The sequence below is a fragment of the Phyllobates terribilis genome, unplaced genomic scaffold (genome assembly GCF_046119375.1).
Source record: "Phyllobates terribilis strain yellow unplaced genomic scaffold, ASM4611937v1 Scaffold_4__5_contigs__length_816908805, whole genome shotgun sequence".
NCBI lineage: Eukaryota > Metazoa > Chordata > Amphibia > Anura > Dendrobatidae > Phyllobates > Phyllobates terribilis.
In genome coordinates, this window is record NW_027362764.1 from 677573435 (window position 1) to 677591114 (window position 17680).

The 17680-nt window shown below is 43.8% G+C and overlaps 2 pseudogenes; both read right to left on the minus strand.

The window, feature by feature from the left end:
- Positions 1-11296: 11296 nt before the first annotated feature.
- LOC141267284 (5S ribosomal RNA) lies at positions 11297-11416 on the minus strand (annotated as a pseudogene).
- A 620-nt stretch (positions 11417-12036) lies between these two features.
- Positions 12037-12155, minus strand: LOC141267903 (5S ribosomal RNA; annotated as a pseudogene).
- Between the last annotated feature and the right edge of the window lie 5525 nt (positions 12156-17680).

Here is a 17680-nt window from a genome sequence, read left to right on the forward strand (position 1 = left end):
AAAATGAAAAGGTTGATCGAAAAGTTTGGGGGATCTAAGAGTGTGGCAACCCAGTAGTCATGATTACTTCGAATTCTGACAATATGAGGGTCATGCTGCAGGTAGTGCAGCAAGAAGGCACTTACGTGCCTTGCGCATCTCGGAGCCCCAAAATTATTTTCCGGGCTAGATGCAGCTAAAAATTATTTTTAATTTTAAATCTGGTGAAGCTTTAGTATAGATGGCCTAATAGGATCAGTGCTGCACACTGCTACAAAGCCCAAATTATTTTCCAGTCAAGATACAGATAAACATGATTAGTAATTTGAAAGCTTAAAACGGTTGGTAGGGTGATTTTAACCAATCATCAAGCTTTTACTCTCCCCAGGATGACACAGGGGTAGAAAAGTCGTTTCGGATCCATGATTTGTTCATCTTTATGAACGTGAGTCTGTCTACATTATCAGTGGAGAGCCGCGTGCGCTTATCTGTCAGCACACCACCAGCAGCGCTGAACACACGTTCAGACAGAACGCTGGCTGCGGGGCATGACAAGATCTCCAAGGCGTAAGTGGCTAGCTCCGGCCATTTATCCAGATTGGAAGCCCAAAAAGAGCAAGGGTCCAGTGACACAGTCGTGGCTTCAATGTTTACTTGGAGATACTCCTGTACCATCGTCTCTAGGCGTTGACTATGTGTCAGACTTCTTGTCTCCTGTGGCCTTGCAAAGGATGGGCTAAAAAAGTGGTGAAATGATTCCGCAAAATTGATGTTACCAGCAGATACTGTGGTTCTGTTACGGTTTGAGTGCTGAACACTTGACGGTCCCACGGTTGGCAAGTTGGAACTGTGAGATTCACTACGTGCACCACTGGTATTTTGTGGAAAAGCACATGTAAGATTCTGCAACAGTCTCTGCTGATACTCCTGCATGCGTGCATCCCTTTCTATGGCAGGAATAATTTCTGCAAATTTACTTTTGTACCAGGGATCTAACAGTGTGGCAACCCAGTAGTCAGGATTATTTCTAATTCTCACAATTCGAGGGTCATGTTGCAGGTAGTGCAGCAAGAAGGCACTCATGTGTGTTGCGCATCCAGGAGCACCAAGTCCCTGTTGTGTTGGTGGCGAGGTAACAATAATGCTTCCTTCCTCTGTCCTCTCCCCCCAACCTCGCACAACAGAAATGTGATCAAGGTCTCCCTCATCTGATGAGTCTTCCATCAGTTCGTCCTCCACTTCTTCCTGGGCTCCTGCACCTTCCTCACTAGTTTGGCTGCTACCATGCGCCCTGGTAAAACCATCTCCCCCACCCTCACATGCCTGCCGCCTTGGTGCTGCCGACCGTCTGGACCTTGCAGATGTTAGCCCTTCCGCATACAACTCCTCCTCCTCTACTTCCTCCACCTCCTCTTGTGCCACCACCTGACTCCGAATTCTGTTTAACATGTGCTCCAGCATGTAAATCACCGGAATAGTCATGCTGATAATGGCATCGTCAGCACTAAACATCTTCGTCGCCATTTCAAAACTGTGCAGAAGGGTGCATAGGTCCCTGATCTGAGACCACTCCTCCAGCGTGATTTGCCCCACCTCTGAATCTCGTTGGCCCAGGCTATACGTCAGAACGTATTGCACCAGGGCTTGTCGGTGCTGCCACAGTCGCTGCAACATGTGCAGAGTTGAATTCCACCGGGTAGGCACATCGCATTTTAGCCGGTGAAGTGGCAGGCCCAACGACTTCTGTAGAGATGTAAGTCGCTGAGCTGCGGGATGCGAACGGCGGAAGTGAGCACACAGCGACCGTGCCCTCTGCAGAAGGCCATCTAGTCTGGGATAGTGGGCTAAAAATTGCTGGACAACCAGGTTCAACACGTGAGCCATACAAGGCACGTGTGTGACATTGCCCCGGCGAAGGGCCGCACCCAGGTTTGCAGCATTGTCGCACACGGCCTTCCCTGGTTTCAGGTCCAGTGGAGACAACCATTCATGAAATTGGTTCTCCAGAGCTGACCACAACTCCTCAGCTGTGTGACTCACATTTCCCAGACATTTCAATGTAAAAACCGCCTGATGACGTTGAGCCCTACTGCCAGCATAGTAAGGAGGTGTGCAGGATCCCTTCTGCGCAGTTAGAAAGCTTGTGGCATGACCAGACAGGCTTTGGGTGCAGGTGGAAGACCGAGAGGAGGTTGAGGAGGCAGAAGCAGCGGAGGAACTTTGACATAAAGAGGATTGACGCACAACTCGTGGGGACGGCAAGACTTGGACAGCAGCCCCTTGTCCTGCTGTCACCATAGTTACCCAGTGCCCAGTCAGCGACATGTAACGCCCCTGTCCATGCCTACTCGTCCAAGTGTCTGTGGTGAAATGCACCCTGTCACACACAGAGTTTCTCAAAGAAGCGGTGATGTTATGTGCGACATGCTGGTGGAGCGCAGGCACACCTTTCTTTGAGAAGTAGTGCCGACTGAGCATCTGGTACTGGGGCACTGCGACGGACATAAGGTCTCGAAAATCCTCTGTGTCCAGCAGGCGGAAAGGCAGCATTTCTGTAGCCAAGAGCTTGCAGATGGTGAAATTCAACCTCTTAGCTTTCTCATGGCTAGGAGGAAATGGTCTTTTACTTGTCCACATCTGAGGGACCGAGGGCTGGCTATTGTGCTTAGACGGGGTTGATAAGGGTGTCCCCGGCAAACTGCCGGTCTGTGAGGAAGATGCAGGCGGACATGTTAGGTTGCCTTGATCCAAAGGTGGTGCTATCGATGTCGGACAGCGCTCAACACCAGCTGGTGTTACCACCTCCAAAGAAAATGATGACCTGCCAATCACGCTGGCTGTTGCGGGTAAAGAGGTGGCAGGTCTGCGCCCCAAAACAGGTGTGACTGCTGTCCCCCCAGTCACAGAGGATGAAGAGGCCGCGGATGCACAAGATATGGCAGACGGTGGTTGGCCCGGCCGGCTAGGCCGCATTGTAGCACACTGAGCTTCCCACTGCAACTTATGCTTCATGTCCATGTGCCGGTTCATGCATGAAGTACTCAAACTATGTATTTTTTGGCCTCTACTTAGCTTTTGCTGACAAATGTTACAGATAACACGAGTTGGGTCATCTTTATCGATCTGAAAAAATGCCCAGGCTATGCAAGGCTTAGCACCCATGCGACCTGAAGAGCCACCACGACTTGTGGTGAGAGGCAGAGTTGTGTTTGAGGATGCAGTTGTTGACGTGCTTCCAGTACTACGTCTCTGTCCAGGAAGGCGCAACCTGACCTCGTCGTCACTAGCATCTTCCTCCACCTCCTCTGCTGACCTCATCTCTTGGCTGACTGTGGGTTAACAGTAAGTGGGATCTCCGGCCTCATCATCATCACCCTGTGCGTTATCACACCCGTCGTCCTCAGAGCCAACCTGTTCCTGCCCTGACAAAAAACTAAAGTTGTCGCTCCAATCAGGTATTTGAGTCTTATCATCGTCTTCCTCATTGTCTCCACCAACAGGAGTTACAGTTTGGGAATAAGGGTCTACATTATGGTCAGAACCTTCTGCGTCTGGTCCTGGATCCGACTCCTAAAGATTCTGGGCATCAGTGCAGATTATTTCCTCGTCTGGATTCACAGAAGCGCTGGAGTCGACCTCTGATTCCCAGGCTATAGTATGAGTAAACAGCTCTGCAGACTCAACCATCTGTTCTACCTCATACTCAGACGGGCAGCTGGAGATTTGGGAGCTGTGAGGAAGCAAGTGCGATTTGGGTGACACCTTTGAGGACTGGAGTATTTGTGATGTTGAAGTTGATGTGGAGGAGAGCCCACTTAAAGGAGCACTTGATATCCGTTGAAGCACCTGCTGTTTTTGTGCCTCATCTGGAATTTGTAGCGATTGGCGTGGCCGTAAGAAAGGGATCTTATCACATTGTCCGCTAAAAGAAGTAGACATTTTAGTTTGGCTGGAAGATGGTCTTTCTTCTGCAGATGTTACTGTTGCTTTAACACCTACCCCACGGACACAACCTTTTTTCCCCTTCCCAACACGCCTATTCCCCTTTCCACCAGCAGCAGGCCTTTTTCCACTCAATTTGGTGGTTAACTAATTCACAACTCTGGAGTTGTTTGCACAAAAAAACAATGGATGGTAACCGAGCAGAGCTGAGTGGCCAAACTGTGGTATTAGGCCAAAAATATTGGCTGGGTTAGATGCAGAAAAAAATTATTTTGAATTTGCAACCTGATGGAGGTCAGTATAGATGGATTAATAGAACAAGACCCACACACAGCTAGAAGCCCAATATTTTTTCAGAGGTAGATGCAGAAAAAACTATATTCAGTTTGCAACCTGATGGAGGTCAGTATAGATGGACTAATAGAACAAGTCCCACACACTGCTAGAAGCCCAAATATTTTTTCAGAGGTACTGTAGATGCAGATAAAAATTAGTTTTAATTTGCAACCTGATGGAGGTCAGTATAGATGGACTAATAGAGAAAGTCCGACACACTACTAGAAGGCCAAATATTTTTTCAGAGCTAGATGCAGAAAAAAATTATATTCAGTTTGCAACCTGATGGAGGTCTGTATAGATGGATTAATAGAACAAGACCCACACACAGCTAGAAACCCAATATTTTTTCAGAGGTAGATGCAGAAAAAAATATATTCAGTTTGCAACCTGATGGAGGTCAGTATAGATGGACTAATAGAACAAGTCCCACACACTGCTAGAAGCCCAAATATTTTTTCAGAGGTACTGTAGATGCAGATAAAAATTAGTTTTAATTTGCAACCTGATGGAGGTCAGTATAGATGGACTAATAGAATGATGCTATGCCCAAAAGATTTTACTTCACTAGGTGCAGTAAAAAAATTTGTATTCTATACACAGGTGGTATATCTGGCAACACAGATAGGCTACTCCACTGACTAACACACTCTCCAAAAGGCCAAAAAGGATTAGCTTTGCTAGATTCAGCCAAATGCTGTGAAAAAAACTTGCACAGCACTGGCACAGACCTGCCTGGCAAAAACTGATAGGAACTCATGTAACCTAGTCCTGAAAAGGACTGCAATTACAATTAGTATTTACTCCCACAACCGATCTATTTAAGAGCACAGACCCCCCTGATAAAAGTCGTAGGAAATGCAGTAACCTAGTCCTTAAAAGGACTGCAATCACAACTATTCCCTACTCCCAAGCTATCTGTATATTTGTGCGAAAATTGGCTTGAAATTAACAAGGTATAGCGCACACAGCAACAGCGGTGCCGTCTAACACGCAGCTGCAGCAGTGAGAAAATGGTGGCGACGGGGAAAATGGCTTGGTCTTATAGGGCAAGGACATGTGACATACACTGCCAATGACACATGCCCTTGCTTGTGTGAAAAAAAGCACTTCGCTCCGTGTGTGCGCTGCTGATAGGCTGACAGATTGCACCTCCCCACTGTAAATGCGGGAAAGAGAAAAAAAAATGGAGATCTTCATTGTTCCTGCAGAGATCCATCCCCTGCCCCTCCCCCCACCCCGCTGTACACTCAAACTGCGTATTAACATTAATTTTCATCATTACTGAGAAAAAATCCAGTTATGATTTTGGTGCACGAACAGTTATCGAACATAACCTCGAACAGCCGAATTTTTCTCAAATTATTCGTGTTCGCCGAACGGCTCGAACACCGCCCAAAACAGCTCGAATTTGAGATTGGCGAACAGTTCGAGTAGAACAACGCTCATCTCTACTGATAAGTTTGATTTATCCAATGAGGAGAGGAATCAATTATTTAAAATATGGATTCCTGTGACATTGTCCAGACGTTTACATTTAATGCCCTGTGAAAATGACTCTCCTAATGGATGGGAAAATGATTCGGACAGATTAAGATATTTGATTTATTGTGTCACAAAGGATTTTCCCAACATAGAAGATCTGCAGAAACTAAGGATTGGTAGGAAGGAATGTACATATACATTCATGTCCATATTTGAACGGTTGTACAAAGCTCTCATCAAAAATGGAAAAGTACAACATATGATAACAACTTTTGTACAAAAATTCAAATTCCTAAATTCAGTTTCCCAAGTTATGGCATCACAAAAAAATTCATTATTTGAATGTGCGCAGATGCTGGATTTTGTTAGAAAACATAAGAATCGTGAAAAGAAAATAAATCAAGCTAAATTTATAAAACCAGGAAAGGTAAAATCTTACCAAAAGCCAATATCAAACTCTCCTAGACTGAGTCATTCCCATAGTGAACTCTATCAAATACGCAGAAGATTTCATATATGTTATAAGCCATATCAGCCAGTGCAAAGATCCATCTCTCCACAGAATGAGTTAATTCTCAGTCAGAACTGTGATTCTCTAAAAAGGAAAATGGCTGAAACTGATGGACAGAGACAGGTGAGACGACCAACTCACTGTGACGTCATGGAATGTGGACAGAAGAACAGGCAGTTCTCTGAGGTTTTGAAGGATAGAAAAATGTCTTTCCTAAATAGGGCGTTCCTGGAGATATTTGAGAGAGACAGAAGATTTGGTTTAGGGAGTGGCTAAGGAAAAACTGTAATTATAATGTTGTATCAAAATGTAATACAATGTCTCAATATTTATTTATAATCTCATACAGTAAAATTGTAGTTACATAGTTTCTAATAGTTCATATATATATATATATATATATATATACACTTGTCTAAGTAGAGATTGCGTATAATTGTATTTATATATACGTTTATAAAATATATATATATATATATTAATTAATAAATTAGAACTTCATATATATAAATTTAAGTAGCAATATTTTGAATTACATTAGGACCAACCAATATATGTATAAGATATTTAAATAATTCTGTTTCTGTATGAATTTGATATTTAATTTTATTTTCTTATATTTCCTTAGAGTTTTCATTCCAAAGCAGGATTTGATCAAAGAACTCTAAAATGGATTTATTTCTTTATTCACACAGGAAGTGAAAAAATTGCATGATTTTATGTGTATAACATTTTAAAATAATAACAATATATCTAGTTGAACTATAATATATATGTAATACTTATTAATTCTTTTGTGTTGCTAATATTTTCTGTGCATGAAGTGTTCGTGCAAATTAAAGTAGCTTTACAGCATGACGTGTGACAGCTGCGGCCTTTGAACTTTTAGCTAATAGTATAGGATCCCATTCATTCTATTTTCAACTGATGTAACTTAAGACCGGGCAGCCAGTGAAAAAAGAATCTAAGATAAGAGTTTTTTCAAGTGTCTGAAATTCCAGTGACTTACTCTCATATTATATAATATGTACTTGGGGAATATTCAAAGAAATATAAAGATATTCAATTGATATGGCAATGCGCATTAATAAATTGGGATACAACAATTTTGGGTTAAATATATATATATATATATCTAAAACTTCATATGTGGAATGTTTGAGTTGAACAGATCTGTGAATGTCAGAGTGAAGGTGACAGATGAGTAAATCAGCAGCTGCTAAGTGTGATTGATGTGACAGAGGCCTCGTATGTTTGTATGTTTGAAAAAAAAAAAATGTTTCTTTATGTGAAGGTACAAAAATATATTTAATTCTGAGGAAATTATAATACATAATTAGGTATTATCTACATATATATATTTCTATATTTCTTTAATAATTATTATTTCTTGATTTAACTAATAGTGGATAAGGGCAACCACACATCAAAATGGTTTACAAAGCAAATTTATATTTAGAATAATTTTCCACATGATAATATTCTTGAATAACTATAATATTATTTTTAATGGTTACCTAAATAGGTACACACCTCTCTTTAGTCAAATCTATGCTACTCATCGATATGAAATTTATGCACAATATTTCTAGAAGAATAATTATTTTTAATTGGGTTCTGATATATACATAAATTTTATAAAATAATATTTTTGGTATTAAGGGGGAAAATGTGTTTTTGATATTGATTACATAATCACTTTTGATCAATACTTATTTTATACACATTTAATAAAGAAGAAATAATAAGGTACTATGGTATAATTAAGAAGGGTATTACATGCAAAGTTGCATAATTTAATATTTTTTGGTGGTACAAGGTTATGACAAATATGAAATCATCCAGATAATGGAGATATAAGGGTATCTTTTATGGAGAATATAATTACTCTGCATTTGTCATTAAAATTTAAAGGCCTTATTTTTATTTTTATTCTTATTTTTACTCTTAATTTTATTTTTCATTTTTAAAATTTTATTCTTACTTTATGCTTCTTATTTTTCTATTTTTTCATTTTTTAATTCTCATTTGATTTTATTTCAGTTCAATATCTCAATTGAGAAAACACATTAATATTTAATAAAGTAATGTCTAATACAAGAGTATTGCTTCATTAAATATATATTGCTAAGGAAAAAAATGTTTACATTTTCTGAGTAAACACAACAATTCATTCATTAATTTATTCATTCATTCATTCATTCATACATTCATATATTTATTCATTTTGGTTCAGGAGTATACATTCTTTGATATTATTGGTTTAATAAAGATATAAAAACTTGTTTTTTCAAAATACACTGACACCTATGGGTTGGAAAAGGTAATTACACCTATGACATAAAAATGTTCTATCATATGGAGAACTTGATTGATAATGAATTATTATCTATTAATGTTTATTATTCCAAACATAATTTATTTTAATATTTTGATAATAATTAGATGGATATTACTGATTGCTATGGTACGCTGTGATATTATAGGTTAGGAAAAACTGCCAGATTTGGTATCAGATTAGGGAATGAAGACTTCAATCAAGACATCGCAATTATGAATTCTATCTTAATAAAGACTTTTAATTTTTATAAATCAAAGAGATTCTCAAAAGTTACAAGAAGAAGCAACTGATATCCGGACGTCTCAGAAGGTAACAGGTGTGAATGCTGAGTGTTATAATAGACTGTGTCCATTACATACAATACAATTCACACCACTGATCACCAGGACGGCAGAGGACGATGATCCTATATGTACTGTGTTGTGTTCAAGTTTCATCACATTCCACTGGTTTCTTATCACCTGCAACGCTTCAATGAAAGCTGGTGAACAGGTAATACCTGGCATATGTGTCCTGTATATAAAGGACTGAGTACTGGTTATGGTGCTATATAAAGCAGGAAAGTGTCAAGTTAACCCTTGCTTTACTGACCAAAGACGTCACATCTGTTCCAAAAGTGACACGAGACCAGTGCGGACACACGGAAGATTCCAAAGACGATCCAACGTAAGTCCAGGTGACACTGCACAGATATTAAAGCTACATTTCATCCATGGACTTTGTTTTCTTATCAACTGACACACATGATCTTTCTAATAAAGAGTACAGTTTATGGACTGAACAATAATGAACACAATTATGGACTGTACAATATCTACATGCTGTAATTTATTTCAAAGGAGTTTTCATCTAAAGACTGTGCTATAAAAGAACCAAGAAGAAGACGAGACGACGACCCGATGACATCAGATGATGACGATTGAACCCGCGATTGCTTCAATTTAGATATAGGGAAGTATAATTATACATATTAAATGAATATTAGTCGCGGCTTACCATAACATGAATTCACATCATTATATAACAATAATCCGATATTGATACTATTATTACTATTATTATTATTATGGAAATTTAATGATATTGCCAAGGAAGAAGGAAAGAAAAAATGATTGATGAATGTATCTTCTTTTGAGAATTTTCAGTTAAAGTCCTTTTATTCTCAAAAAGGGGGAAATGTTAAATGGTTAATTATGGAAATTCATTTGGAATGTTAATCGATAATCATTTTTCTGAGTTCTATGCCTCAGCCATCGTGTCTAGTTGACAGGCGCTAGTTGAGTGTGTATTTTTGGTTCACTACCATATGTAGAACAGGTGTCCATACGACTGGCTATAAAAGCCCATGGTACAGAAAGGGGGGGCTCTCTTGCTCTGCCCACCCCACAAGACAAAGAATCTTCATGCTGAGAAGCAGATGACATGTAGGCCTGGACACATGCTGGACAAAGACATGATTTACCAGCCAGGATCCAAGGAAAGATGGGTGAATCTCAACAATTAAGCTAATTATGGACAAATGGACAATTACTTTATAACTAATTATTGTATGTACCTGCTGCAATCTAATTCTTTTTAATGGACAATCCAAGAATAAATAGATACATTTTTTTAAAAGAATATCGTGATATTGATACTTTGAGAAGTCCTCAGTAGAAAAATATAATACAGGAAGAGTATTATTTTACAGTCTCCCATCCAAGTACTAACCAGGCCTGACCCTGCTTAGCATCCGAGATCAGATGAGATCGGGCGTGTTCAGGGTGGCGTGGCCATAAGCAGAGAAAAGTCTCTCACTTGCTGCTTTTCTACTTTGACGTCTGGCTGCCGGCTGCCCTTTCCAGTGCTCAGCAAGACCAGGTCCTTTTGTGCTTTCCCTTCTCTTCAATTTTTTTGCTGGCTTCCTTAAAAGGTCTTGTAGACACAACGCCCCACTCAGAGCCGCTGAGCTCACTGATCGGCTGCAGCGCTATCGACGGAACGTCGGATTCACGGCCAATGCCACAGGCCGGGAGCAGAGGCGAGACTCACCGGTAGACCCGGGTAGGGTGAGTAGAGCGCGGTTAGTTGCTTTCTAATAGCCTGCAGCCGGGGATTAACTTTTAATGAAAAGGAACAATCCCTTTGACTGTCTGTAGCGCGCCACACCTTGGAAGCGCACTCTCACACACAAGCCAGCATGCACAAGTGCTCGCACGTGACAACACCCCCTATCTGCCCCTACAACCTCTCCGTCACCATGCGTCAGACTCTCCTGCCTGTTTTATGATTTCAGGGCCCTAGCAGGAATCACCCCCCCCTCCCCAATTCCTTCCTTGCCCTGAGTTTAGCTCTTTGTCAGCCGTCTGGCTTGGATACACAAGCTTCTTTGCAGAGAAACATGTTACTTCTGCTGGCCCTCGCTAGGCGGCCGACATCCAAATCCTTCCATGGGCACCTGCTGAAAGCCTGGCACCTTCACGGCCCCGGGTGCTTTTAACGCCATCATTTCCACACGGCGAGCTGCGGAGTCAATAAGCACTCCTAACCATGGCAAGCGCTCGGTGTCTGGCCTGCGTGAAGGCGGCGGGATAGCGTGCTTAGCTGCCAACTGGCTCAGAGGCCTTGGGGCTTCCATCATCTAAGTTACTTAAGGTCGGTGTCCGGCAAGGCGCCATTCCATGCTAGCCGAGCTGGGCAGTAGGGCAAAACGTCATCAAAATGGTCTACAGCACCCGGTGTTCCCAGAAGGTCTCCCATCCAAGTACTATCCGAGCCCAGCCTTGCTTTGCTTCCAAGATCAGACGAGATCAGGCGTATCCAAGGTGGTATGGCCAGTAGACACTGCTCGATCCATCGCCCGGCCAGCCTTTCTCAGGATCGCTTGGTGCCGAGCAATCTGGCCGTGACGGGCGGGCTCCGAAGGGTCCATGCAAAGGCTGTGCCGTCCCTACAGGTGTGGTTTGTTTAGCAGTGATTCACCCGCCGCATAAGGTGTCTTCAAAAATTGTTCGGCGCAGGGTCTCCTGCAGGCTAAACCCTTCATCGTGGTAATGTGACAGAAAGAGCAAGCTGTACCCGTAACTCTCGGGCAGAGCGAGACGTCCAAGCGTGAATGAAGGAAGAGGGTGAGATGGTTGCCAGTGACTTTGAGCTGCTCTTCAGGAGGGAGGGTCGTGTTGCCTGCAAAGGTCTTCTGCTTGGGGTTACCGGTGGTTGCCTCCAGCCACGCGGGAGACGCTGGTCCTGGTGAAAAGGAGCCTAGTATTAAAAGTAAAGAAGCAACAATGCTGGAGGCCCACGGTGATCAGAAGGATGCTGGTATTTTGCAGAGATGAAATAGCGCAAGAGAGAAAGCAAATGAAAAAAAGAAAAGAGAATGAATGTGTGCACTTGTGAAAGGGAATGGAAAAAAGGCATAGAAGAGAGTACCCACTGCGGGTGGAAGGAAAGAAAAAGCAAAAGCCTACAGCACCTGGCATTCCCAGGCAGTCTCCCATCCAAGTACTAACCAAGCCCAACCCTGCTTAGCTTCCAAGATCAGATGAGATCAGGCGTGTTCAGGTTGGTGTGTCCATAGGCAGACAAAAGCCTCTCACTTGCTGCTTTTCTACTTTGAAGTCTGGCTGCCGGATGCCCTTTCCAGTGTTCAGCAAGACCAGGTCTTTTTGTGCTTTCCCTTCTCTTCAATTTTTTTGCTGGCTTCATTAAAAGGTCTTGTAGACACAACGCCCCACTCAGAGCCGCTGAGCTCACTGATCGGCTGCAGCGCTGTCGACGGAACGTCAGCTTCACGGCCAATGCCACAGGCCGGAAGCAGAGGCGAGACTCACCGGTAGACCCGGGTAGGGTGAGTAGAGCGCGGTTAGTTGCTTTCTAATCGCCTGCAGCCGGGGATTAACTTTTAATGAAAGGGAACAATCCCTTTGACTGTCTGCAGAGCGCCACACCTAGGAAGCGCACTCTCACACACAAGCCAGCATGCACACATGCTCGCACGTGACAACACCCCCTATCTGCCCCTACAACCTCTCCGTCACCATGCGTCAGACTCTCCTGCCTGTTTTATGTTTTCAGGGCCCTAGCAGGAATCACCCCCCCTCCCCAATTCCTTCCGCACCTTCCTTGCCTTCATTGAACTGAGGATAGCTCTTTGTCAGCCATCTGCCTTGGTTACACAAGCTTCTTTGCAGAGAAACATGTTACTTCTGCTGGCCCTCGCTAGGCGGCCGGCATCCAAAGCCTTCCCTGGGCACCTGCTGAAAGCCTGGCCCCTTCACGGCACCAGGTGCTTTTAACTAGTGTTGAGCCACCCCCGTAGTGTTCGGGTTCGGTTCGTCGAACACCGGGATGTTCGAGGAACTGTTCGTCGAACTGTTCGTCGAACACCTTAGAACACCGTCGAACACCGTTAAAACCAATGGCAGGCAAACAAAAACACATAGAAACACATAGAAAACACCTGCAAAGGTGTCCAAAAGCTGACAAACTGCTCAGAAGACACTCTCTTTAAAAAAGCCGGCCGGCAAATTCAGCAGCGGCATACACCGGTACCCGACAATTTAGACAAGAAGGAATAGAGCATCACACATAGATTAGATAGATAGAAACATGTCAGTCACACATATAAGAAGCACAGTGACAGTGTTGGTTACTGCACTTGTCATTTAGTGTAAAGGATTTATTAAAAAAAATATTAGTGTTTTCATGCACCGTCTCTTTAAAAAAGCCGGCCGGCAATTCAGCATCTGTACCCGACAATTTAGAACAGAAAGAATAGAGCTTCACACATAGATTAGATAGATAGAAACATGTCAGTCACATATATAATAAGTACAGTGATAGTGTTGCTTACTGTACTTGTCATTTAGTGTAAAGGATTTATTTAAAAAAATAATAGTGTTTTCATGCACTGTCTCTTTAAAAAAGCCGGCCGGCAATTCAGCAGCGGTACCCGACAATTTAGAACAGAAAGATAGAGCATCACACATAGATTAGATAGATAGAAACATGTCAGTCACATATATATGAAGTACAGTGATAGTGTTGGTTACTGTACTTGTCATTTAGTATTAAAATAAAGGATTTATTATTAAAAAAATTGGCGTGGGGTTCCCCTTAATTTTAGGCTCTAGCGGAGGTTAAGCAGACGGCTGGGGCAGATGTTTGAAGCCTGGGAAGGGGGTAATACCCACGGAGCTTCCCAGGCTACTAATATCAGCCCCCAGCTGAATACATAGCCTTTACTAGCTATTAAAATGGGGGACCCCCCAAAAAAAATGACGTGGGGTCCCCCCTAATTTAATAGCTAGCAAAGGCTAGGCAGACAGCTGGGGGCTGATATTAATAGCCCAGGAAGGGAGCCATGAATATTGGCCCCCTCCCAGGCTAGAAACACCAGCCGTCAGCCGCCCCAGAAATGGCGCATTCATAGGATGCGCCAATTCTGGCACTTAGCCTCGCTCTTCCACGCTGCCCTGGTGCGGTGGCAGGGGGTAATAGGGTTGGGGTTGATGTCAGCTTATAATGCCAGCTGACATCAAGCCCAGGTTAGTAATGGAGAGGCGTCTATAAGACACCCCCATTACTAACCCCATAGTCAAAGTTAAAAAAAACACAAACACCCAGAATAAAGTCCTTTAATTGAAATAAAGACACAATCCTTTATTGTTCTAAATTAAACCATACTTACCATCACGCCCATTCCAGCTGAAGCCAACGATCTCCTGCAATAAAAGAAAAATAATAAAGCAACATCATCCTTACCTTTCCATGGTTCCCACGACAGCTTCAGCTCTGCTACATCGAGATGACAGGCTGGACCGCAGCAGAACGCTGCCATCCAGCCTGTCATCCCGCAGACACTGAGAAGCGCAGGCTTGCTTGCGCTGCTCAGCGTCTCTCTGTGACGACATCCAGATGAGCCGAGTTCATGTCCAATGAACTCAGCTCACCTCATGCACGTCACTGACAGCGTGGGAAAATTCTCACGCTGAAGCGCTGATTGCAGGAGAATTTTCCCACGCTGTCAGTGACGTGCAGGAGGTGAGCTGAGTTCATTGGACATGAGCTCACCTCATGCACATCACTGACAGCGTGGGAGAATTCTCCTGCACTCAGCACTTCAGCGTGAGAATTTTCCCACGCTGTCAGTGACGTGCATGAGGTGAGCCGAGTTCATTGGACATGACCTCGGCTCATCTGGATGCCGTCACAGCGAGACAGTGAGGAGCGCAAGCATGCCTGCGCTTCTCAGTGTCTGCGGGATGACAGACTGGATGGCAGCATTCTGCTGCGGTCCAGCCAGTCATCTCGATGTAGCAGAGCTGAAGCTGTCGTGGGAACCATGGAAAGGTAAGGATGAGGTTGGTTTATTATTTTTCTTTTATTGCAGGAGATCGTTGGCTTCAGCTGGAATGGGTGTGATGGTAAGTATGGTTTAATTTAGAACAATAAAGAATTGTGTCTTTATTTCAATTAAAGGACTTTATTCTGGGTGTTGTGTTTTTTTTAAATACTTTACTAGAAATTCATGGCGGTCATGTCTAATACTGGCGTGACCCCATGAATTTTGGGCTTGGGGCCAGCTGATAATACCAAGCTGGCCCTAACCCCTTTATTACCCAGTGAGCCACCGCACCAGGGCCCTGGATGAGTTGGGTACAGCGCCAGAAGATGGCGCTTCTATGAACGCGCCATTTTCTGGGGCGGCTGCGGACTGCAATTTGCAGCGGGGGTGGCCCAGAAAGCTTGGGCCTCCCTGCGCTGCAGATTCCAGCCCCCAGCTGCCTAGTTGTACCTGGCTGGACACAAAAATAGGGCGAAGCCCCACGTAATTTTTTTTTAATTATTTCATGAAATTCATGAAATAATTAAGAAAAAAAGGCCGTCCCTATATTGTTGTGTCCGGCCAGGTACAAATAGGCAGCTGGTGGTTGGGGGCAGCCCGTTCCTGCCTGCTGTACCTGGCTGGACACAAATATAGTGCGAAGCCCCACTTCAATTTTTTTTAATTATTTCATGAAATTCATGAAATAATTAAGAAAAAAAGGGCTTCCCTATATTGTTGTGTCCGGCCAGGTACAAATAGGCAGCTGGTGGATGGGGGCAGCCCGTTCCTGCCTGCTGTACCTGGCTGGACACAAATATAGTGCGAAGCCCCACTTCAATTTTTTTAAATTATTTCAGGAAATTCATGAAATAATTTAAAAAAAATTGACGTGGGGCTTCGCACTATATTTGTGTCCAGCCAGGTACAGCAGGCAGGAACGGGCTGCCCCCAACCACCAGCTGCCTATTTGTACCTGGCCGGACACAACAATATAGGGAAGCCCTTTTTTTCTTAATTATTAAATGAAATAATTTAAAGAAAATTGACGTGGGGCTTCGCCCTGTTTTTGTGTCCAGCCAGGTACAACTAGGCAGCTGGGGGCTGGAATCCGCAGCGCAGGGAGGCCCAAGCTTTCTGGGCCACCCCCGCTGCAAATTGCAGTCCGCAGCCACCCCGGAAAATGGCGCGTTCATAGAAGCGCCATCTTCTGGCGCTGTACCCAACTCATCCAGGGCCCTGATGCGGTGGCTCACTGGGTAATAAAGGGGTTAGGGCCAGCTTGGCATTATCAGCTGGCCCTAAGCCCGAAATTCATGGGGTCACGCCAATATTAGACATGACCACCATGAATTTCTAGTAAAGTATTTAAAAAAAACACAAACACCCAGAAAAAACTCCTTTAATTGAAATAAACACACAATTCTTTATTGTTCTAAATTAAACCATACTTACCATCACGCCCATTCCAGCTGAAGCCAACGATCTCCTGAAATAAAAGAAAAATAATAAAGCAACATCATCCTTACCTTTCCATGGTTCCCATGACAGCTTCAGCTCTGCTACATCGAGATGACAGGCTGGACCGCAGCAGAACGCTGCCATCCAGCCTGTCATCCCGCAGACACTGAGAAGCGCAGGCTTGCTTGCGCTCCACAGTGTCTCTCTGTGAGGGCATCCAGATGAGCCGAGTTAATGTCCAATGAACTCGGCTCACCTCCTGCACGTCACTGACAGCGTGGGAAAATTCTCCTGCACTCAGCGCTTCAGCGTGGGAGAATTCTCACACTGAAGCGCTGAGTGCAGGAGAATTCTCCCACGCTGTCAGTGACGTGCAGGAGGTGAGCTGAGTTCATTGGACATGAGCTCACCTTATGCACGTCACTGACAGCGTGGGAAAATTCTCCTGCACTCAGCGCTTCAGCGTGGGAGAATTCTCACGCTGAAGCGCTGAGTGCAGGAGAATTCTCCCACGCTGTCAGTGACGTGCAGGAGGTGAGCTGAGTTCATTGGACATGAGCTCACCTTATGCACGTCACTGACAGCGTGGGAGAATTCTCCTGCACTCACCGCTTCAGCGTGAGAATTTTCCCACGCTGTCAGTGACGTGCATGAGGTGAGCCGAGTTCATTGGACATGAACTCGGCTCATCTGGATGTCGTCACAGAGAGACGCTGAGCAGCGCAAGCAAGCCTGCGCCTCTCAGTGTCTGCGGGATGAGAGGCTGGATGGCAGCGTTCTGCTGCGGTCCAGCCTGTCATCTCGATGTAGCAGAGCTGAAGCTGTCGTGGGAACCATGGAAAGGTAAGGATGAGGTTGCTTTATTATTTTTCTTTTATTGCAGGAGATCGTTGGCTTCAGCTGGAATGGGCGTGACGGTAAGTATGGTTTAATTTAGAACAATAAAGGATTGTGTCTTTATTTCAATTAAAGGACTTTATTCTGGGTGTTTGTGTTTTTTTTAACTTTGACTATGGGGTTAGTAATGGGGGTGTCTTATAGACGCCTCTCCATTACTAACCTGGGCTTGATAGAAAAAAGAGAGGGGTCGCTCACTGGTCTATTCGGGTGCTCTGAAGAAAAGAGTAATCTCAATAGCAAAAAGAACTTCGGCACTCCATACATGAAAATATAAGAAATATTGTATCTAGACTAATGTCACTTTGAAAAATGAAGGTTTTTTGCGCATAATTTGGCCAATTTATGTGTGCCCATCAACCACGACAAGGTCACCTTCGTATGATGGGAAACTACGCTATGCTACCACTGGATATGCCAC